Raw genomic sequence first — 23,748 nt, 5'->3', positions numbered from 1 at the left:
CGACAGTAGACATGTCAGCAATCGTTGGCAGGTCTTTCAGTCTGGACCAGATGTTCTCTGCATCCCCGCCAGCGGGTCGTTTAGGAAATCTCAGCTGTTTCCTCGCAGCCACAGGTGTGGAAGAAAATGAAGGAGGAGCTGTTGCCATGTCCCGGTCCTCTTCAGATGACAATCTCCTGATCAGCAGGTCTTTGCACCGCTGTAGACTTGTGTCCGCCGGAAACAGAGACAACATACGCTTTAAACCGAGGATCGAGCACGGTGGCCAGAATGTATTCCTCTGACTTTAAAAGACTGACCACCCTCGGATCCTGGCAAAGCGTACGAAGGGCTTCATCCACAAGAGCTACATGCTTTGTGGAATCGCAATGCTTTACCAGCTCCTCCCTCACTATCTCCAGCTGCTTCTGCAACAGCCTGATCAGGGGAATCACCTGACTCAAGCTGGCAGTGTCGGAACTGACTTCTCGTGTGGCAAGTTCAAACGGCTGGAGAACCTTGCTCAACACGGAAATCAGTCTCCACTGCGCTTGACTCAGACGCATCCCCACTCCTTTGCCTATGTTGTAGGTGGCTGTGTAGGCTTGAATGGCCTTTTGCTGCTCCTCTATCCTCTGCAGCATATAGAGGGTGGAGTTCCAGCGCGTCACAACCTCTTGTTTGAGGTGATGGCAGGGCAGGTTCAGGCTTTTTTGATGGTGCTCCAGTCTTCGGTAGGCAGTGGCAGAATGGCGAAAGTGTCCCGCAATTTTGCAGGCCACCGCAAGCATATCCTGCACACCCCTGTCACTTTTAAGATAATGCTGCACCACCAAATTTATTGTGTGGGCAAAACATGGCACGTGCTGGAAATTGCCCATATGTAATGCCCGTACAATGTTACTGGCGTTGTCTGACACCACAAATCCACAGGAGAGTGTTAGTGGGGTAAGCCACTGCGAGATGATTTCCCTCAGTTTCTCTAAGAGGTTGTCGGCGTTGTGCCTCTTACTGAAACCGGTGATACACAATGTTGCCTGCCTTGGAACGAGCAGGCGTTTCGGAGATGCTGCTACTGATGCTGCTGCTGCGGATGGCGATGCATCTACCCAGTGGGCTGTCACAGTCATATAGTCCTTAGTCCTTATATAGTCCTTAGTTTGCCCTGAACCACTTGTCCACATGTCCGTGGTTAAGTGGACAGTGGGTACAACCACATTTTTCAGAGCACTGAGGGCACTTTTTCGTACTTCTCTGTACATTCCGGGTATCGCCTGCCTAGTGAAGTGGAATCTAGACGGGATTTGGTACCGGGGACACAATACCTCCATCAACCTTCTAAATCCCACTCCACTGATGCGGACACCGGACGCACGTCTAACACCAACATAGCTGTCAAGGCTGCAGTTATCCGCTTTGCTATAGGATGACTGCTCATGGCAAACGACTGTTGTACGGTTAATTGCTTAGTGAAAGATGATCCTTCCAGCATATGCACAGGGCATGCTGCAAATGGTGGAAGGAGCCACCTCTTCCCGTACAGTGATGGGAAGGTCAGGCTTCGCAACCACCAACACCCTTGGACTCGCCTTGGAGATTTGTGATGCCATGTCTTTAGAAGGCAGAGTTGTTTGCTGTGTTGTTGATGACAGCTTCACTCTCTTAAATTTTTTAGAGGGGGGGGAGGAGGAGGGCTTTGATCGTTGTGTGAAGCTGAACCACTAGTCATGAACACGGGCCAGGGCCTAAGCCGTTCCTTGCCACTCCATGTCATAAATGGCATATTGGCAAGTTTACGTTTCTCTTCAGATGATTTTAATTTCTTTTTTTTCATCATTTTAGTGACCTTTGGCTTTTTGGATTTTACATGCCCTCTACTATGACATTGGGCATCGGCCTTGGCAGACGACGTTGATGGCATTTCATCGTCTATGTCATGACTAGTGGCAGCAGCTTCAGCATTAGGAGGAAGTGGTTCTTGATCTTTCCCCACTTTATCATCCAAATTTTTGTACTCCATCATATGCAGCACAAGAGAGCGTACCCCTAAACAACACACACCCGGCAAAGGCTTTAAAAATTAAATGCGGCCCAGGACAGTACCACTGGACTGGAGTTATATAGCATTACCACTGGACTTATACTGCAGGATCAGTGAACTTTGTTATATAGCAGTACCAATGGACTTATACTGCAGGATCAGTGAACACCCCCGAACTGAGTAACATTGAAATAAGAGGCAATGAGGATTGGTGAAACAAAACGCCAACGCTTCTTGGCTTTTTCAAGGCAAAAGTCTGAAAGCTGTTTTCCATCCAAGCTCTAATGCCCAAGTGAAGATGGTGGCGGGCAGCGGGGAATAATATTAATCCAGATCTCGCGAGATCCGACGGCGGGATGATGACGTTTTGCATCGTTCTGAGTTTTGCGTCGGGCGGGAATCCCCGAATAGTGCTCGGATCGGCACTGTTCGGGGGTGTTCGGATTTTGGGAATCCGAGCTCGCTCAACCCTACAACATACCCTAGGTGAGATTACCATTAAAAGTCCATTAAGTGATGATGATTATGAATATGGTACAACTGCAGTTTCTTCCTGCTCAACGATGATATCCTTTATTCTGGTGTGACCAACATGCCTCTTTAACTTGCCAGCCTTGTATGACTGAATCTTTTGATAGAAATAAAGTGCTTCTCTCAAATAATAGGACCTTTGTCTGACCGGAATATTGGCACAAAGGTTAGCCAAGGAATTGATGCCCTTTAAGCTTATGGAATACCCACAAGCAGAAAATAAAATAATTGAGTCTATTCTGGTGTACTACTAAGAATATTGTTATAAGAAATGTATGTACTAGTGGTAGTACATCTGGACTTCGCAATGAATATTGTATCTTTGGAAATAGTGGAGTAGGAGAATCCTGGGAATTAATAGAGAATAACAGATAGGATAGAAGATTTCTGGTGCAGTCGTATATTCATTTGTGGTAAAGTTTATGAAACACCCAGCATTCTGAAAGCTGCTGGAGTGGTGTGAGCATAGGTGGAAGATTCCCAGTAGGTACTATTTTTCCAAATCAGCCATTCCACAGCTTCACTAATAGACAATCTTGTTGGCCACGGATCATCTACATCCACCTGCTGTACAAGGTACTTAGCCATTGACATGAGGTGTAACAGGCTTTTTGGTGGTGATTATAAAATAACAACTCCAAGCTGGAAAGAGCAAACAGGAAAGTGTCCAGAGGTGGTAAAAGTACCATGCACACAGATTTGCAAATGGAAAAAAACAAACAAACAGCAAACATTCATACTCGTGGGCATGAAGGGAGCACCTCTCTTCTCAAGGGCAGTGAGGAAAATTATATATGTTTTTTTACTAAGACTTTTTTTTTTGGCCTGAATGATATCATGTCTGTCACTTACCTTATCACCACCTAGATTACTCTTCCTAGCTACTTTCATGGTCATTCTCCTTACAGAGATGCAAGATGAGCATAGGGACACTTCAAGGAATGACCAGATCACAACTGTCCATGTCCTGCACTGGCAAGAGTGAACTGGTGGTGGCATAAACAGAACTTCCCCAGAACTTCTGATGCAAGCTGTGACCTGGTCATTTCTTGACCCGTCACCTGCATCCCTATATGAGGAGCACCAGGGAAGGGAAATTGAAAATCAGAGAGTGATCTGGTAAGTTACTGACAAAATCACATTTTAATTAAGTTTTTTCTTTTATTTTGAACCAGGGTTCAATTAGTTGTACAGGAACTGCAATTCGAGGGTGATCCTTAAGGACTATCTGGGTGATCCTCGGGCACTATCTGGGCAAAGACGGATACAACCCAAACACTGGCAAAAAAGCACATAAAAATCTAAGGAAATACATAATTGTGTTGTTGGAACTGATGTAAATCAGATGTGGGCAACTTGTGGATGTGGACATCAAGTAGGATTTCACAAAATTTCTCTGATCTTCGGCAAACACATTACATTAAACCTCTTTTGGGGTCACAGAAGAATGGCACATTGACATTTTGGTTTCTAGAACAATAGCACACAGACATTTGGGGTTCCAGAATTTGGTACAGTGAGTACCTTAAGAGCGGTTGATTGCCACTGATGCAAATCATGACAGCATTACTTTGTTGGGTTCATAGTATACGATTAGTATATGTATGCATTTTTATGTTTTCTATGAAACTGAAGGAATCCATTAGATCAGTTTGTAGAATAAAATGGTTCTTGTCCAGAAGGTATGCAGTATAAAGCTCATATGTATTATTCATCTCTTCCATCCTAATGAGTTTACTTAGAGCTTCAGTACTGTGCAGCACATCGTCTTTTCCTTTTTGAAAAGCTGTATGTGCACCATAGTTGTAGTCATTACTTTGTGTTCTATAAGGCTGTTCTATAAGGCTTTTCGTTTCCAAAGTGGGTCAAGGATTTTATTAAACCCTTGGTAAAGTCAGATTTTAGTGTGGCTCTATAGTATACATTTTATGTTCACAGGAAGAAGACCTGACCACTGATATTAAGAATACAGAGTATTGCTTAGGAAACAGCCGGGCATGCTGTGTGTACATTTCTTTCAGTACATTACAATTCCCTTCAGGATTCCTTGGCAGTGAATAGGTTAAGGTAATTGCTGCAGGCACAGTTAGTTCAATAAATGGAAAGCATCTCTAGGGGCGGCTGTCATAACCCAGTGAAGCACAGCATACAAATTGTTCAAGGCAGCCAATAACAAGCACAGTGAAAAAGGCTGCAGCTTCTCCCAGCACTCTGCTCTCCACAAAGCATACATGAAACACCAACTAGTAGCCGCTGCTTTGGCTGGTTGTTAATAATTGGTTACATAATAAAGCTGCACTATTACAAAGTCTCTCATTTAGTGATAAGCTATTTTTACATAAAGTACGCTGTTAAAAAATATTGTTGCAGCTATGATCTATGGTGTTTTCTTTCAAATTGTTGTTTAATATGGGAACATAACATTGGCCTATCATTGATAGCACAATACAGAATGTTGGAAATTTGTGAAAGGACCTGTTCATGGGGAGAGGGATTTATATATATATATATATATATATATATATATATATTGTAGTATAATCAGGGGAACAGGAATCATCTCCTGTGTGAACAGTAGCAGTAAAACACACGAGTCCAGGAGTTTCTGAATAACAGCCACAGCCAGTTTATTCACCAGGTTGAAAATAGGAACAAAACACAAATAAAATCCTAGCCGTCTGGCTTCTAGCTAATACATTTATGGAGGCCCTCTCTCATGTGTAGGACCTTATGTCCCACACATTCACCAAACCACATGTAACTGTTGCTCCCTGCAAGAGTGTCTCGGGAGGCACTTACCTCTCCCAGGTCTGAGACACTGGCTGCATATCCCAGCTGCCTTATTACAAACACCTCACAGGTGCATCCCTTAATCAGTCTGTTAGAGACTGATAGAACAGAAGACCCGGATTGGGCCTTATGTATACAATGCTGGAACAGGGCCATCTTAACAACATTATGGGCCCCTAGTGCACCAGGGCCCCTAGATATAGATATATAGCTGTATACAGATACAGATATAGATATATAGAGATAGAGATAGATGTACTTGCTCAGTGACCCTTGTAGGTTTTCTTTGCAGGTTTTTTTCTTTTGCAGGATTATTTATTCTCATTAAGAGCCGTGCCTATGGGGACCCCTTGCCTGTGGGGCCCCCGGGCAGCTGCCCATTGTGCCCAATGGAAAAGATGGCCCTGGCCTGGGACACATACCTCTGTATCTAGGCTCCTTCCAGTGACTCGGTCACATATCCTCTCCCCTTTGTTTCAACCTACAGGTGGAACACTTATAACCCTAAATGCTCCTCTAATTTTCCCATAAACGTTTTACCTTTATGCTGCAAACTGAGTGCAAGGGTATTGGTTACAGATCTTTTCCAACCCAAAGGAACACTGGTTAGTGGGGAAACTGGGGTAGTTGCCATCGGACTTCTTTAGACTGAGGTCTGGAAACATGGCATTCACACTCAGGGCAGGATGACCACCAATCAAAGACATCTTTTTGAACCCCTGGCCAGAAGAACTTCTGTAAAATTTTATCTAGGGTTTTTCCTATCCCCTGATATTTGGCAGTTGTCGAACCATGAGCCCAGTCCAACACTGCTCTTCTATATAGTTTAGGAACTACCAACCACTCCAAAATGTCTTTTCCTCGTTTAAACGACTGACACAATAACCCCTGGGTTATCGTCATGTGTGGGTACGGCAATCTATTAGCAGGTTCTACTGGCTTCGTATTAATAATTCTCACACTTTCTCTGGCCCTTGCCAGGGTGGGATCTTTTAACTGCTTTAAGGCAAAAACATTTTTCCTTACATTAATCCCAGGTACACAATCAACAGGTTCAACCATATTTCCCCCTTCAATAGGAGGTACAAAATCCTGTACTCTACTGCTACCCTCGTCATTTCCTGATTTACTCAGCACATTGGACAAAGGGAACACATTTGACTTGGGGAACACTCCTGCTACCACTGTATCCGTAATATCAAGGGGGGCTGGTCTATTTATTTTTGCAACCAAGTGATTCTCCCATAGCTTCCAGAAGTGGGAAAAGTCTCTCCCCAATATTGTGTCAACTTTCAAACCAGGAACTAGACCGACAGTGACTACCCCAAAACCATACTGTGTTTTTATGTTTACTTCTGTGGTAACAGAATGCCGTGTATCCAGGTTACCCCAACATTTCCCTTTTTACATTTTAAGGAGCTCACTAACTCTGCTTTCACAAGGGAAATTGTACTGCCAGAATCTAGCAGCGCCTTTATCTTTTTACCTTCTATGGTGACTTCGCACATCAATTTGTCAGCCTGTTTGTCTACATCACAGGCTAGCTTGGCATACAAAGACATCCTACGAGGTACATAAGCATTATTACATTGCATAGATTCAAAGGTACGGGAACAATAAGCAGCAATATGGCCTAAGCCACCACATCTGAAACAGGTAATCACATTTCTGTCATATCTCTTATGAGGCCGGAACCTTCTTGGCATAACTGGCCAATCTCCAGGTGCTGAGCCTACAGTCTCTATACATTTTAGTTCATTAAACCGCCCAGTACCCTATTTCCCTGGAACAGTCTTACCAGAATCCACTGGAGATCGCCGTTTCTAAACTAGAGGCTGGCGGGGTGTATTCTTCACTTCTTTTGCTGCTACATACTTGGTCTGTACCACTACCAATTGAGCCATAGACAAGGACAGGAACTCAGCTTCCTGACATGGCTGACTTTGCAACTCCTTTAACTGTTGTTGAGGAAAGTCAGTAGTAATCTCAGTCTGCTGTACCTTTTGAAGCATATTATTATTTTCCTGAGTGCTTGTAACTTGAGGCTCCGGTAAAACCTTGGACAATCTTGGTTTATTTAGCCGCTTTACTTTTCCTGAAACCGAAGTGGAAGGTGTCTCAAAGCCACAGGAAAACCTCTCCCAGTTATCCTTAACAATTTGTATTCTGCTGACATTGTCTTGAATAAATTTAGTAGCGTACTGTAGTTCTTCTTGAACTGTGGACAATTCTGCTAGAATTTTTGGGGTTAGCTCCCGTTGACCTTTGTCTTTCTTTCCTTTTCCACTTATTGACTCTTGTTGGTCTGCAAGTGCAGATATCTCCCTTTCAGCTTGGTCATGGGAATTTCTTAACTCTTGTACTTCTGTTTCAGAAGCTCGCTCTTCTGATGGTGCTGTCTGAGCTAGGAGAGTTTTGGCAACCCGCTTATCCTGCTGAATCTTTAATTTTTCATATTGAGTTTTATATTGCTTTCCAACATTTTACACCTGGAAAATTATCTTAATTTTCTCTTGTATACCTATGACTTTGGCGTCAAGTTCCTTCTGCAGATTTTCTGTCTCATTCCTCAGTTTTACTGCTTCCCCTTTCACACTTTGACCTTGACCTTTATTTGTATTCTGGGCTGTAATTACCATTGTACGATCAGTTTTCAACTTTCCCTTCTCTTCCTGTGCCGGGTTCTGTACGTTAAATTCCTGCATGGGCTGCTTTTTGGTTCCCGTTGTCTTTTGTCTAATATCCAAAGCTGCATTCTGCTCTGGCTCAACCTTCTGAGCTAAACAATCATCCTCAGTCTTTATGACATCAGACACTTGATTATTCACTGCATCAACCGGACCTTTTTCTTTTTCTAATTCAGTATTTTCATATACTGCCTTTTCCTCAGGTGCAGGCAGGGCAACTTTATCTTCCTCCTTAATTTCTTCTTTACTTCTGGGATGCCCCGGAACATGCAGTTCTGGCTTGTTACCTTGCTGCTCCTGGTGGATTTCCATGTATTGTTCTTTGACAACCGCCAAGAGCTTCTCCTGCTGGTCTAGCAAACGTTTTTGCTGCACTGGCTGCTTCTTGATGACTTGCAACAAGATTGAATGGTCCAGCAACTCTACTTTCCCAGCTTCTTCTTGGGCCTCTACTGCTTTGGGCTCTGCATCTTGCACTTCACACTGCTCTATTTCTTTGTCGGAGGGTGCTTGCTCTTTCTCCTCATCTTTCTTAAGAAACGTCTTTTCCGCGAGCAACGTTTCTCTTTTCTTGTCGAATTTGGAGTAAGATTGTTGCAACAGTAACATATTTGCTTTAAGCTTCTGTTTCTTAGCTTGAAGTTGCATTATTTCACCATCCACTTTGTCACTCTGATAATTGTCATGTGCCATTATATGCTCTTGCTTCAACTGTTCTTTGAACTTCTGCAGTCCTGACACTTTTTCCTCATGTTATTTCCGCGTCACATAGTCTGAACACATCTGTTCTCTCAAGTCCTGCAATTCTGATTTTAGAGCCATCTTCCTGTCCAACCGAGCTTGCAGGGCTGCTTGCTTAGTAACCTCTCTCTGCAGCTCTGCCTGTATCTTAGTCAGGTCTTTTGTCTCACGCTCCAGTTGCTTCCTGATCACGGCTAGCTCAGCTTTAGCTTTCTCCGACTCTGTGGTCAGTGCGGCAGAGGCTTGCAGGTGTGTTGTCAGCGGTATGTGGTTTTCCCGCAGACTGGCAATTTCTGAGAGGAGAGAGCTTACTCTTTTTGCCTCCTCTTCACCTTTCTGTGACACATCTGACAACGGTTTCTCCAGTGGTATGATTCTTAAATGCATATCCTTCATATCTTTCTTATGCCCCTGGCAAGAAGTGAAGGATGCTTGGAGAAGCATCATACCCTCCTTTAGTGTCTTTTTCTCCACCAGTAACTTCCTCTGCTCCAGCTCAGCCTTCTTGTGATTCTGCTCAGACTCTGCTAATTTTTGGCTTAGTTGAGCAAGGTCTCCTCAATGGCTTGAAGTAGTCTGTTGGACCCTTCATTGGCTATCTTCTGTAGCCTGTTAGTTTCCTGCTGAGCTGCAAAAGCTGCCTGCTGTATCAGAGAAGTTTGTACCAAGGCTTCTATGTCTAGGTTTTGTTGCCTCAGGGACTCCTCGACTTTTAACTGTTGTTGATTTATGGCGGATTGCTGGGCTATAGCAGCTTGTAGAAAATCTTTAAGCATGTCCTCCTTTCCAGGGCACTGCATCACAGCCTTTTCCCAGAGTTCAAACAAATGTGCATCTAGCCCTTTATCAGACATAACTGCAGCTTCTTGTAACAGTGGTTGCATAAGGGGTGTTTGCTGAGCTGTAACAGTTTGTAGTAAGGTAAGTCTTTATCAGAAACATCCTCCTCTTGTAACCTAGCACAACGATGAGGGTTATAATCTACCGCTAAACAAACATACTCCAAGTTCTGATATTTGTCTCTTTCCATATCAACATTTTTACAAACCTATGTGCACTCTTTTTGGGTTGAGACAGTAGGCTTCTGCTTTTTCTTGCCCATTGTTGCTTGAGAAGCTGCCAATTTTATCTTTATGCGAACAAAGCACTTTCTTTATAGAAGGAGCACCTCACTTGACTTAAAAGCTGTGGAACTACAACACCCAGCATTTGCACACTTCTGTTGTTTCAACACAGAAAACATCCACTTTGCACTGACAAAGATGCTCAATAAACTTTTCTCTTTAAAGTAGAGATGGGCGGGTCCGGTCCCCCGAGAACCGAACCCACCCGAACTTTGGGTATCAGAGTACCGAGCTGAGTAGCTCGGTACTCTCCCGCCCGCTCCGAATCCAAATCGAGGCCGAACGTCATCGTGACGTTTTTGGATCTCGTGGCTCGGTTTTCGCGATACTTCAAGATTATAAATACCTGCCTCCACAGCAATCCATTGCCATTTGACCGAGGGAGAGAGCAGGGTGTAGTCACAGGCTGATTAGAGCAGGGACAGAGAATACAATATTTTAATTCCAATTGCTGTAACAAAAATTGCTAGAGAAGAGAGGAGGATAGAGGTATATTTTATTTTTGTAATATTTGCCACTCCCCAGTGCTTTTGGGATGTCGCCCATAATAGTGCATAAATATTTCTGGCTGTCAAAAGTCATATCTGTCAGCAGTATCTACCAAATAATTTTAAATGGATTCAAAGCAGTCCACATTTGATCAGAATGAGCAACCAGGTTCTGTCACCAGTCCTGATGTTAGTGTTCCCAGGACGTCATCTGGGCAAGGCGATGTCAAACTGCAGAGTGTTTCGAAATCAGTCCAAAAAACTAAATTTTTTTTTTTTTACTGTGTTGAAGCGAAAAAGAAGTGTTACTGAGCAAAAGTTAAGTGCCGATAAAAAAAAAAAATTGCAAACATGCCATTCTACACACACAGTGGCAAAGAGAGAATGAGGCCTTCACCTTTGGCTATTAGTGGCAGATCTCAAAAAGTTACCGAGCCTACAATTGGTGCACAACTACTGTTACGCGTCAAAGCCGAGCTGCAAGATAATAGTAAGGCATTAGAGGATAATGTTTGCTCTGATTCACAAATGACACCAATCCCTGTGGAGAGTCCATCCAACAGTGGGATGTCTAATCGTGAGCATTCTGCTGATGTGTGCCTTAATAGCCCGAGTGTAGCCGGTGATACCCAAATTGAGGATGCCACTTTGGAATTAGAAGAGAATGAGGGGGAGATTTGTGTAGGCGACGAGGGCGCTAATGAGGATGTTGATGAGGATGAGGTTGTTTGTGTAAGTCCTGCACCAGTGGCAGCAGTTCTGGCACGTGACAAGAAAAAGGCCATTGTCATGCCTGGGCATAAAACAAAAAAATCCACTTATGTGTGGAATTATTTCTACCCAAATCCAGACAACAATTGTATAGCCATTTGTAGTGTATGTCAAGCCACAGTCAGTCGAGGGAGGGACCTTAACCATCTTGGAACCTCGTCTATGTTACACCATTTAACGAGAGTTCATGGCAAAGTGTTGGAAAAAGTTGAAAGTTCTTCCCAAAAAATAACAAGCACTCCATCATCAGCTAAGACACTCCGCTCACCGACATTCCGACGGCTACAAAATACACCCACCACACCATCCTCATCAATATCCTCAGTAGCGCTCGGAGTTAGCCCCGGCATCCCACTTATTAAGGCTGGATGACTCCTGCACTATTATTGATTCCTCTGAAGAAAGCGTTAGTCCCACTGCTGCTGTTGCTTCTGCTGCTGGGGGTGAATCGTCAGCCCAGAGGCAAGTCAAGAAAATGAGCAGTCCTACATTTCAGCAATTAACTGTGAAACAATCATTTGCTAGGGGAAGCAAATATGACAGCAGTCACCCAGTCGCCAAGCGAATCACAGACAGCATGGTTGCAATGTTAGTGTTAGATCTGCGTCCAATCTCCACAATAAACGCAGCTGGTTTTTCACAGTTAATTGAGGTTTTGTGTCCGAGTTACAGAATTCCATCGCGACACCATTTCTCCCGTAAAGCAATTCCACAACTATACCAAAAAGTGTGTAAAAATGTAGAGATTGCGCTGAAAAATGCCATTCTGCCCACTGTCCACTTAACCACAGATATGTGAACAAGTGGAAGTGTCCAAACCAAAGACTATATGACTGTGACAGCCCACTGGGTTGGTCATTCACCTTCACCAGCAGGAACAGCAGCAGCATGTACACCACTACGTAACATTTGTCACAGGCAGGCTACTCTTTGTATCACCGGCTTCACTAACAAGCATACGGCTGACAATTTGTTAAGCAAACTGAGAGATGTGATTGATGCATGGCTTATACTGCTCGGACTCTCCCCAGGGTATGTCATTTCAGATAACACCAACAATATAGTGCAAGCATTACAGCTGGGTGATTTCCAACATATTCCCTGTTTTGCTCACACCATCAACTTGGTGGTGCAGAACTTCTTACGAAATAACCGTGAGGGGTAGGAGATGCTTTCGGTGGCCCGTAAAATTTCAGGCCATTTCAGGCATTCAGCCACGGCATGTAGGAGATTACAGCAGCTCCAAGAGCAGTTTAACTTGCCCCGCCACCAACTTAAGCAAGAGGTGGTAACTAGGTGTAATTCCACCCTGTACATGCTTCAGAGGATGGAGGAACAGCGCAAAGCCATCCAAGCATATTGCACAAGCCATGACATTGGGAAAGGAGGGGGGATGTATTTCACTCTTGCACAGTGGGGAATCCTTTCAGTGCTGTGCAAGGTTCTGAAACCATTTGAAGTTGTGACGTGTGAGGCGAGTGCAGACTCTGCTAGTTTGAGCCAAGTCATTCCTTTAATTAGACTATTGGAAAAGCAGCTTGAGAAAATGAAGGAGGAGCTGAAAGCAAGCAATTCAGCAAAGTATTTTGGCCTTGTCGATCAAGTACTTCATTTGCTTCACAATGATCCTCGAGTTATTAAGATCTTGAACTCAGATCAGTAAGTTTTGGCCACTGTGCTTGATCCAAGGTTTAAAACCTACATTGAGTCTTTACTTGTAAATGAGTGAGATGTGAACTTTTGCAAGGAGCTATTGCTCAGCAAGTTGGTCGCTGAACTGGGCCTCGGCTTGACAACGTGTCCTCCTTCACTTTTGGATCCACCGTTGCTGTGCATAAACAATCGAATACTTAGCTGCTTTCCTCCACATGACAAGACATGCATGTTGATAAAGAGTGCATAAATAATATATTATTTATGCTTAATTTTATAATATATAACAGAGATTCAGTCACAGTTGAATTAGCGCACAAGCTTTGCACAAAATCAGACATTCTGCCCCCCACCTGTGACTGTGGGTGGTAACTAAATACTTAAACAGGTTTTCAGCATTTTGTCTGTAATTAGCAAATGAAAGACTTGCCAGGTTCTAGACTCCGCCCACAAGAGGTGTTTACACTAGACAAAGAAATTAGCTTTGTTACTCCATGCTGGATTTCGGACTGATAGGTAATGTAGCTCCTAGGTGAACAGGCCTACTTAGGCCCTGACTAGTATGGAGTGTGCATGACATGAAAGGTGAGTGTGAGCATGTTATAATGTGTTGTTGAATGGAGGACATAAGAATGAATGATTATTTGTTGTAAGTGATATGAAAGTTTAAGTGAGAATGAAAGTTTGAATTGATTGGATTGATATGGACAGAGTTACATAAATGCATGCCTGGTTGGGATAAATGAAAGCATTTGTGTTTATACATAGTTAATGCTGTGCTGTGACTTGTGGAGTGCTGTACTATACATAGTCTGGATCCTGGTTGGGATAAATGAAAGCATTTGTGTTTGAATTGGGATCGATTAGTTAGGCTTTGGTAATGGAGACGTTTGTGCTATGTGTGATATATCAGGTGTTAAAATTGGCCAGTGGACATTGTGCGTTTACTGCTGAATATAGAGCTATTTGTGGTGGATTGGCTAAATACTGCTTGTAATGAGTAATGGGTCTGTACTGAGTTCACATTGTTTAGTAACTGTAATTGTTTAGTAGGCCTTGTGGGCCTACAAGCATGGCAAATCAGCCATTTTGGATGGTGACTACATTGCATAGAAAGTGATGGTTTAAGGAAGTGATCAGATTGTTAGATATGCATAGAAAGTGGGTTTATGCACCGAAAGTGTAGTAGTTTGAACTGGTTGAAAGGATGTGTTTGAAAATGGCCACTAGACTTTAAGTGAGGTATGTTTGTGGTCTGTATGGATTCTTCCCCTCCCCCGTCACTACACAATACATACACACACACACACACACACAATGCATACACACACACACACACACACACCTTTAGACAATAGTTAGTCAAAATACACACAATTACATATATATCTATATTACAAGCAATAAGTATGATATATATTGCACTAAATCTATATTGTGTGTACAATATTGTTACGCTGTTTATTGTTCTATAATATAACACAACACACTTTAAACAAATCCTATATCTTGTCGTGATTATTCTTGAAACTTGTCGATATAAAGAAATATAAAAATGATATTTCATGGGTTAATTCAGAAATACCTTTTGCGAGGAGTTGTTAACGGTATTAAATGGTCATACATATATTTGCCAGTATATTAAGGAGATTGTAACCCAAAAAGGAGAAAAGGAAAATACTTTTACAATGGCGAGCCCCAGCCCGAACTGTGTTTTTTTTATAATTTTCGTGAAGATATAGTGGTGAAATTACTGTTATATTGTAAACTTTTTTTGGTTTGATAGAGGGGCGGGAACGAAGGGGGTAATATTTGTGTGATATTACCGTACGCCTTTTCTAGAAAACGGCTTTGACAAGTAACATTGTTTCATCTGTGTCCTGGTAGATATATAATTAATTACAGCGAATCTAGATTATGATTTTTAATTTTAAATTTTCATAATGTGTTGGCAAATAGACGTTTAATAACGGGAGTTGTATGTATCTGTTGAACAATTCTGTATTTTTAGGTGTACTAAGATGGCTATTGCGTTGTCTTCACTTATAATACAGTGTAGTTGGAAGGACTTGTGTTTACTTAGCGGTTATATTTATAGTTTAAATCTGATTCTGTGGACTGGGGGGACAGATACTCAGGAGAAAATTCTTCCTTTTTTAATCCCCAGAATCAAATTTAGTTATAACTTCTCCTGTGGAAATTTATATTTTAATTAGGACTTTTTGCATAACCAAATTTGCAAGTTATGTGATAATTAGGGATCATTTAAATCACATAATAATTACACCTTGTCTACAGAATAGGTTTGGAGAGGTAGTTTTGGATACGTGGCGGTTTTTGTCAAGGGGTGTGTGAAATCTGGGTAATATAGAACCCTGTCAAACAAAAGAATCGCGGGAGTAGCGCTCACGGATTCTTAGCAGAAACGCATAAGCGTGAAAGCTGGGACACCCTGTCCTGTATTGTAGTGGTAGGAGGTGATTGTTTGGAAGATTGTGTAGAAAGATGCCTCTAAAGTAAATCGGAGATGTCACGGGTGCGTATTATTCGACGTGACGATAATAGCGAAAAAGGCGCAAATTGTATTATTACGTTGGGTTGATACAATATTTTTATGTTATATGGATAGTTCAAGTTGACGAATACTAGGTAATCCATAGAGGCATTCCGATATGTAACTTCTGTAGAAACATGCCTTTGACAGTTGTTTAGTGGGTACGGCTACGGCGACACTTAAATTATGAGCGGATCATGCGCAATGGTTCCCCGGTAAAGCCATTATTAGCGATTTTGGCTGGGTGCAACCAGATCTGCAAGACGAATTTACCAATCATTATACGATTGAGAACAGCATTTCCACTCAGTAGACAGGGGGATACTCACACAAATTATTAACACACAAGTCTATAACATGGAACATATGGATTTTATTTTTTTTAATTACTTTGGAAACTCGCAAAGTGTGGTATGTTTAACCTGTGTGTTTAACCCTGCTAAAACGTATAGTGATCACCAGTAGTAAGCTTATAATCAGGTTATGTATTGATAAGCTGGGTGTAATTACGTGGACCGTATCACAGGTCGCGGCAGGTAAAATATGAATATTTATATTATTCAAGATGCCACAGATGTAGTATGTCTAAATCAAGGTCTTTTAGTAAAGCAGGCCACAGATAGGTATGTACATGGCTGCAAAAGACTTGATTTTAGATGGTAAAAAAATATGACATTATAAATTCTGAGAAATAAGGTATTATATGTACTCAGAGCATTGAACACTTAATTGCACTGGTTAATAGGGAATAATAAGTAAAATTTGGGTTTTGTCATTGGAGATAGTTGAATGTATACAAGGAGACGTCCTTGCTGTTATGTCAACAAATGAAAATTGATTTAGCCCTTGCAATGTCTGAGATATATATGCATTTGTTTTAAAACTGTATTTGAGGACATATGGGATAATAGAGAGGTGGTATTTAAAATCCTACTCATTTTAAAAACCCAGGTATATACAGGTAAGTTATAATGGTATATTGGTAAGAACAAATAATATTGGTAACACACACTACCTAGTGGTTACAGGTATGTATTGCAGCCCCTTCATCAGAGTTTGTACTCTGGAAACGGGCGGGATAAAATATAGATCTGATAATTTTACATGTCATTATTTTGGAGGTGTTTGGCAACATGTAGCATTAGAATTAATGAAACCCCTGGATAATGGTAATGTGTTTTATTGCCTAGGGATAAAAAGGTGGATCCTAATGCACAGTGGTATATGCCACTCAAAAATGTGACATGAAATTTCCGCTTATGTAAGGTTACACGGCAACTGATAAATGCCATCAGAACTGTTGTATCATTACATAAGGACTAGGTAGGAAAAAACACAATTGTATGTAGACATGGTAAACTAGAGTCAAGGAGAAACCCAGGGCATGAGTATTAGTGCTTGTTGATGACAGACACAAATTTCTAAAGTTTGTGTTCATAAATACCCATAAAACCGAGTTAAATAAAATAAACCCCAGTGAGTAGTAGTTTTATTCACCAGGATCAGGGGGACTGATAAAACAAAATGGTGGTTTAGTGATTTTGTTGCATTAATCTTTGCTGGCCAGTAGTGGCAATAATGTGCCTAAATCAGTTTTCTTTCTTAGAGAGAGAACATCAGTAGTGGATATACAGATCCGCTACCCAGCAAAGATGGTTATGTACAAAATGTCTAATGCTTTTAAGTGTTTAAAGAGGTTCTTTAGAGGGAAATTGCCATCACCAATATACTAAATGGGTAAATCTCTAAACATCGTGTGTCCTTGGAGATATGATTAGGTAAGATGACGTTATGCGACATAAATGTATTATGTATACTCACATTTCTTTCTGTCTCCACAGGTAACTAAGAACAGGATTCCTTTGTTTCTCCTTCCCAACTGATACATAGATCATTGGAAATGAGAAAAAGGGGGATAATGGTAATGCTAAGAAAGGTATAAAAATTTGAGTTTCCCAGGTACATGGAAACTTTGAAGGAATTTTTATGGTATTGTAATAAGATAAGTCAGTCTACAGATCCCTGGCGCCACCTAGTGGTCAAAAATATGTGAAGTTTGGTCCATAATACTCGCAAAGGACAGAAAAATGTTTGTTTTTTTCAATTCCATAATGATGGTAACACCTGGAATGAAATTCGTAAGTCATCAGAGGGGACGGGATAGGATTCTAACCATGCTCGGAAGGGAGAATTCCCAGAAGAGTATTTTTGTTTTTCTTCCCATATTAGGAACCAAGAAGTGGACAGCTGCAGAGGATATCGAAATGCTACAAGTGGACCGGACGCAGGAACGACAGATGGGTAGGAAAAAGTAAAAATTTCAAAACAACTGATATTTTTCTTTTCTTTCCTACAAGATGGATGAGAATTAAGACGGTGCCCAGCTGTGGCAGATGATATCCCTGACAGATGACACGAGATCCTGAGATGGTCGTTAAGGACACAGAATGGCAGGACTTGGACACAGATGAGATCCAAACCAGATGTCAAAGATGACTGTACCCCGCAAGACTTCCCCCCCATCGTACTTGGCGAAGATGATGACATCATGAAGAGACACCAAAGATGGAACAACCTTCGGATCTTAGATTTAATTGTTGAGGGATAATTTATTGGGGAGTACCTTGACATGTGTTGATTTTTTCTCCTAAGACAAGGTTTTTTCATCAGACATGGCAACGTAGGAGATCCATTAGCGTCTTCCCCCATTCTTTCTTGATATTTGTGCTAAAAATTGCCTTATCATAATTAATTCCAAACTCAAATATATATTAATATGTAGCCTTATTGACCACCTGTTCACACACACTCATACATGTTACATACAATCACTAGGAACACTAGGGACACTGATAAGAGATGACAACAGATATCTGTCAGTCTAACTGTAATGACAGAAAACTGACATCAGGGGGAATGATAAAGAGTGCATAAATAATATATTATTTATGCTTAATTTTATAATATATAACAGAGATTCAGTCACAGTTGAATTAGCGCACTAGCTTTGCACAAAATCAGACATTCTGCCCCCCACCTGTGACTGTGGGTGGTAACTAAATACTTAAACAGGTTTTCAGCATTTTGTCTGTAATTAGCAAATGAAAGACTTGCCAGGTTCTAGACTCCGCCCACAAGAGGTGTTTACACTAGACAAAGAAATTAGCTTTGTTACTCCATGCTGGATTTCGGACTGATAGGTAATGTAGCTCCTAGGTGAACAGGCCTACTTAGGCCCTGACTAGTATGGAGTGTGCATGACATGAAAGGTGAGTGTGAGCATGTTATAATGTGTTGTTGAATGGAGGACATAAGAATGAATGATTATTTGTTGTAAGTGATATGAAAGTTTAAGTGAGAATGAAAGTTTGAATTGATTGGATTGATATGGACAGAGTTACATAAATGCATGCCTGGTTGGGATAAATGAAAGCATTTGTGTTTATACATAGTTAATGCTGTGCTGTGACTTGTGGAGTGCTGTACTATACATAGTCTGGATCCTGGTTGGGATAAATGAAAGCATTTGTGTTTGAATTGGGATCGATTAGTTAGGCTTTGGTAATGGAGACGTTTGTGCTATGTGTGAAATATCAGGTGTTAAAATTGGCCAGTGGACATTGTGCGTTTACTGCTGAATATAGAGCTATTTGTGGTGGATTGGCTAAATACTGCTTGTAATGAGTAATGGGTCTGTACTGAGTTCACATTGTTTAGTAACTGTAATTGTTTAGTAGGCCTTGTGGGCCTACAAGCATGGCAAGTCAGCCATTTTGGATGGTGACTACATTGCATAGAAAGTGATGGTTTAAGGAAGTGATCAGATTGTTAGATATGCATAGAAAGTGGGTTTATGCACCGAAAGTGTAGTAGTTTGAACTGGTTGAAAGGATGTGTTTGAAAATGGCCACTAGACTTTAAGTGAGGTATGTTTGTGGTCTGTATGGATTCTTCCCCTCCCCCGTCACTACACAATACATACACACACACACACACACACACACACACACACACACACACACACACACACCTTTAGACAATAGTTAGTCAAAATACACACAATTACATATATATCTATATTACAAGCAATAAGTATGATATATATTGCACTAAATCTATATTGTGTGTACAATATTGTTACGCTGTTTATTGTTCTATAATATAACACAACACACTTTAAACAAATCCTATATCTTGTCGTGATTATTCTTGAAACTTGTCGATATAAAGAAATATAAAAATGATATTTCATGGGTTAATTCAGAAATACCTTTTGCGAGGAGTTGTTAACGGTATTAAATGGTCATACATATATTTGCCAGTATATTAAGGAGATTGTAACCCAAAAAGGAGAAAAGGAAAATACTTTTACACATGTACTTCCACGGTGTCTGTTCCTTTAAAACTTTCCAAGCACACACACAGAGCTGGCTTCTGTAAGTATCTCCAAGACTGCTGCTATTCTTGATCTGCGCAGATCTTTGCAAGCCAATTCTCCACCATATGTAGTATAATCAGGGGAACAGGTATCATCTCCTGGGTGAACAGCAGCAGTAAAACACACGAGTCCAGGAGTTTCTGAATAACAGCCACAGCCAGTTTGTTCACCAGCTTGAAAATAGGAACAAAACACAAATAAAATCCTAGCCGTCTGGCTTCTAGCTAATACATTTATGGAGGCCCGCTCTCATGTGTAGGACCTTATGTCCCACACATTCACCAAACCCCATGTAACTGTTGCTCCCTGCAACAGAGTGTCTCGGGAGGCACTTACCTCTCCCAGGTTTGTGACACTGGCTGCATATCCCAGCTGCCTTATTACAAACACCTCACAGGTGCATCGCTTAATCAGTCTGTTAGAGACTGATAGAACAGAAGACCCGGATTGGGCATTATGTATACAATGCTGGAAGCCTGGGACACATACCTCTGTATCTAGACTCCTTCCAGTGACTCTGTCACAATATATATATATATATAAAGGTGACAAGGGCCACCTCTCAGGATACCATTAATCATCATCATCTATTTATATAGCGCCACTAAGTTTGCAGCGCTGTACAGAGAACACACTCATATCAGTCCCTGCCCCATTGGAACTTACAGTCTAAATTCCCTAACACACACTAGGGTCAATTTAATAGCAGTCAATTAACCTCCTAGTTTGTTTTTGGAGTGTGGGAGGAAACCGGAGCACCCGGAGGAAACCCATGCAAAGACGGGGAGAACATACAAACTCCACACAGATAAGGCCATGGTCGGGAATTGAACTCATGACCCCAGTGCTGTGAGGCAGAAATGTTAACCATTGAGCCACCGTGGTGATTCTAGTCTTTGAGATGGCAGCCTACACTGCTTCACATGCACACACAATTACTATCTTACAAAAACCTACACAATATGTAAAAAAGACATAATAGCTATATCCCCAATCATTATATAAACATTTCCACTATTGATAATTCTAGCATTGTCCCACATTATCTATACCAGTATAATGCCTCTTGATTATAGTAGCACTGCCCATGCTTTCATCTGCTCTATTTTCCCCCCAGAAATTGGGAGACTTCCGGGAGGTAGAGCCTGCTAATTGTGGCATTTTGTCAGAGCTCTGGAGTTATCTGATTAAAATCTACCGCCACCCCTAATCTCAGGAACAACCTCAAATTGCTAAAAGGGGTTCCACGCAGTGACCCAAGTTGGCGGCTGCAACACCCACAGCATAGGGTTGGGAGGAGGACAAAAATAGCCCAAAAATCTGCCGGATCAGTCATATCCTTCAGAGACACCAACAATAAGGCAGAGTCTTCTGACAGAGACCTGCAGCAAAGATGTACAGGAGAGCAAGTAAGCTGTACATGTAGAGATGTGCCCGCTGTCCGTGAAGAGGGCGAAGACTTCCACTACTGCCGTGTCCCTGGAGGAACAGAAGATGCCTCCGGAGCCGGTGCCCGTGAAGAGGGCGAAGATTCCGGCTGTCGCTGTGCCCCTGGAGGGGCTGAAGACTCCCTGGGTAGCTGAGCCCTACAAGCGGGTGAAGAAAGAAGTTTACTCACCCGTCCATCGATCCAGCGGTGAGTATCGTGTCTTTCTTTCAGGTCCTGGCAGCGGAGGACGGATGATCCAATCAGGGCTCATCTTTCCCCGCTGGCCAATCAGCGTCCGGATACGCGAGCCAATCGCGGCTCACGCCCGGCCGTTTAAAAGATTGGTGCCGACGCGGGCCAATCAGCGCTCGTGCCGGCTGATGACGTCACGCCGGCGACTATATAAGTTGCCGGGTGTCGCCATTTTGCCAGAAGAGAGTCGGCGGCAGAGAGAGAAGGACGTTGTGGGACGTCCGGGGTTCAAGAAGAAAAGAACCTGGCGGAGTGGAGATAGTCGGCGGGGAGCCCTTGTAAGGGCTGAGAGCGGCCCCGCCTCCGGAGTAGCCAGAAGACCCGCGCCGAACGGGAGAAGAGGCGCCGCCGGCTGGAGGGTCTGGAAGACACGGGAAAGAAGACAGAAGACGGCATGGCAAGTTCAGTATCCTGCGCAGAGCAGGTAAGTACACTCAACGTTAAGTCGGGCACTAGGCCCGTGGCCACGGTCGGGCACAAGGCCCTAGTTAGTGGGCTCATAGCCCTGAGTTAGAGAGGGGGCTGAGGCCCATAGTCAGAGCACAAGGCTCTGTAGGCCGCTGTGCACAAGGCACATGGTGTGAAGGGCAGACGGCCCTGGTGGTGTGTGGTAGAGGCGTGAGAGCCTCGTGAGTGTAGGCGCGATCCTGTGTGAGGTGAGCACACGGAGTTAGGAGGTACAGTAGAGCGGAGGCTCCTGTGGTGCTGTAGCAACCGGCTGGTTGGCTAGCAGCGGTGTGCTCTGGTGAGTAGCGTGCAAAGTACTGTATACTGTATTTATTCTGTCTGTGCGGCGAGTATTGTTTGTATTACGGTATTTTGGGGGTGTGCTACATAACTGTGTCCAGGGGCAAGACGTCAGGCCCCCATTAAAGGTAGGCTCTTGTTTCCTGTGTTTTCCTGTGCTAACCCGTGCTGTGGGGACAAGTGGAGTTACCAGCGTACACATAATCAGGGAAGAACACACATAGTTTTCCCGTCCCTTAGGTCCCTGGGGTCACACTGGTTTCCAGAGGGGTTGACTAAGTGAGTCAGTGGCAGTGCAGCACAGCTCAACGCAGTTCCAGGGGGCGTCCCGTGGTTCAGGTTGAGAGTCCCAGTCCTCAGTTCCGTGCAGGTTACCTGGCGGTTCCGGAGTGGGACACGTGTTCGATACCCGGGTGCAGGCAGTCGGGCGGTTCAGTTCGATCGGCTGTTCCGGGCGGCAGTCTGTACGTGGGTTAGTGTGCTGTTCCAGTGAGCCTCAGTTGGGCCTGGTGCAGCCGATCCTTAGGATCCGTGGGTGACCCCATAGCAAGAAGGCAGCTTCTTGGTACGGCCTGGGTGAGGGGGTTAGGAACCGCCCTCCGGTTTAGTCCGTGAACACCGGCTGGTGTTCCCCGTAGTGTGTAGTGAGCAGTTCCGTTAGTGCACCACATCTAGTTAGTCATAGTTGTTTGACTTCGTTGCGTTGCCGACCATTAGAGTGTTGTTAGGGTCGGGTCGCTGTTGCAGTCAGTTTAGCTTTTGTGGGTGCACACCTTAAGTCTCATCGTTAGCGCAGAGGGAGGCTGTGTGTTCCTTGTCATCTGCAGGTGTCGGGGAGGTGCAGGAGAACCGGATCGGAAGTGGGAGTGTCCCGGTGAGTATCACGCTCTATTCCCCCTTTCGGTTAGGCCCTCACCGGCAGGTGTGCGAGGTATTTGAGGCGGGACTAGTCCTGGTCTCAAGTGCCTGTAGTCCCCCGTGCCTTGGCAAGAGCAAGTGAGGAGGCGGCAAGTGGGCTTGGACTGAGAGTGTCCTTGTTCGTTGCCGTATTCTCGGACAGCCCTTACCTGGTAGGCACGGCCGTAATCTCTGTCTCTTCATTAGAGGAACGTGGTTGGAGGTGACAAGGGTTGCGGCTGCGGATCTGCTGGGATCGGATCGCAGCTGGGATATCGGAGGCGGACTGGAGGTGACCATCATTTACAAGGTAAGTTCTTTAGGGTTGCGTCTGTCCTGTTCCCCGCAGGCGCTACATACATACTACATAGTGGTGAGCACTCTACAGTTGCATGAGCAAAACAAACAGAGCATCACAGGATACTGCACAAGAATACGTTTCCCAATATATTGCTATCGGCACTGAGTGATCATAAAGCTGGGTAGACACTTATGCAATCTTACTTCAGATGCAATTTATGTAACAATTTTACCAACGACTAAAAGTCCAGATGAGCGTGCCGATTCATGTGTACACACCTACACAATTTACCTTCGGATCTGAGATCTGCATCTCTCATCTGATG

Source organism: Mixophyes fleayi, chromosome 2 (genome assembly GCF_038048845.1).
Source record: "Mixophyes fleayi isolate aMixFle1 chromosome 2, aMixFle1.hap1, whole genome shotgun sequence".
In the NCBI taxonomy this organism is placed as follows: domain Eukaryota; kingdom Metazoa; phylum Chordata; class Amphibia; order Anura; family Limnodynastidae; genus Mixophyes; species Mixophyes fleayi.
The sequence above is the reverse complement of the archived record's forward strand: the minus strand, read 5'-3'. Positions refer to the sequence as shown.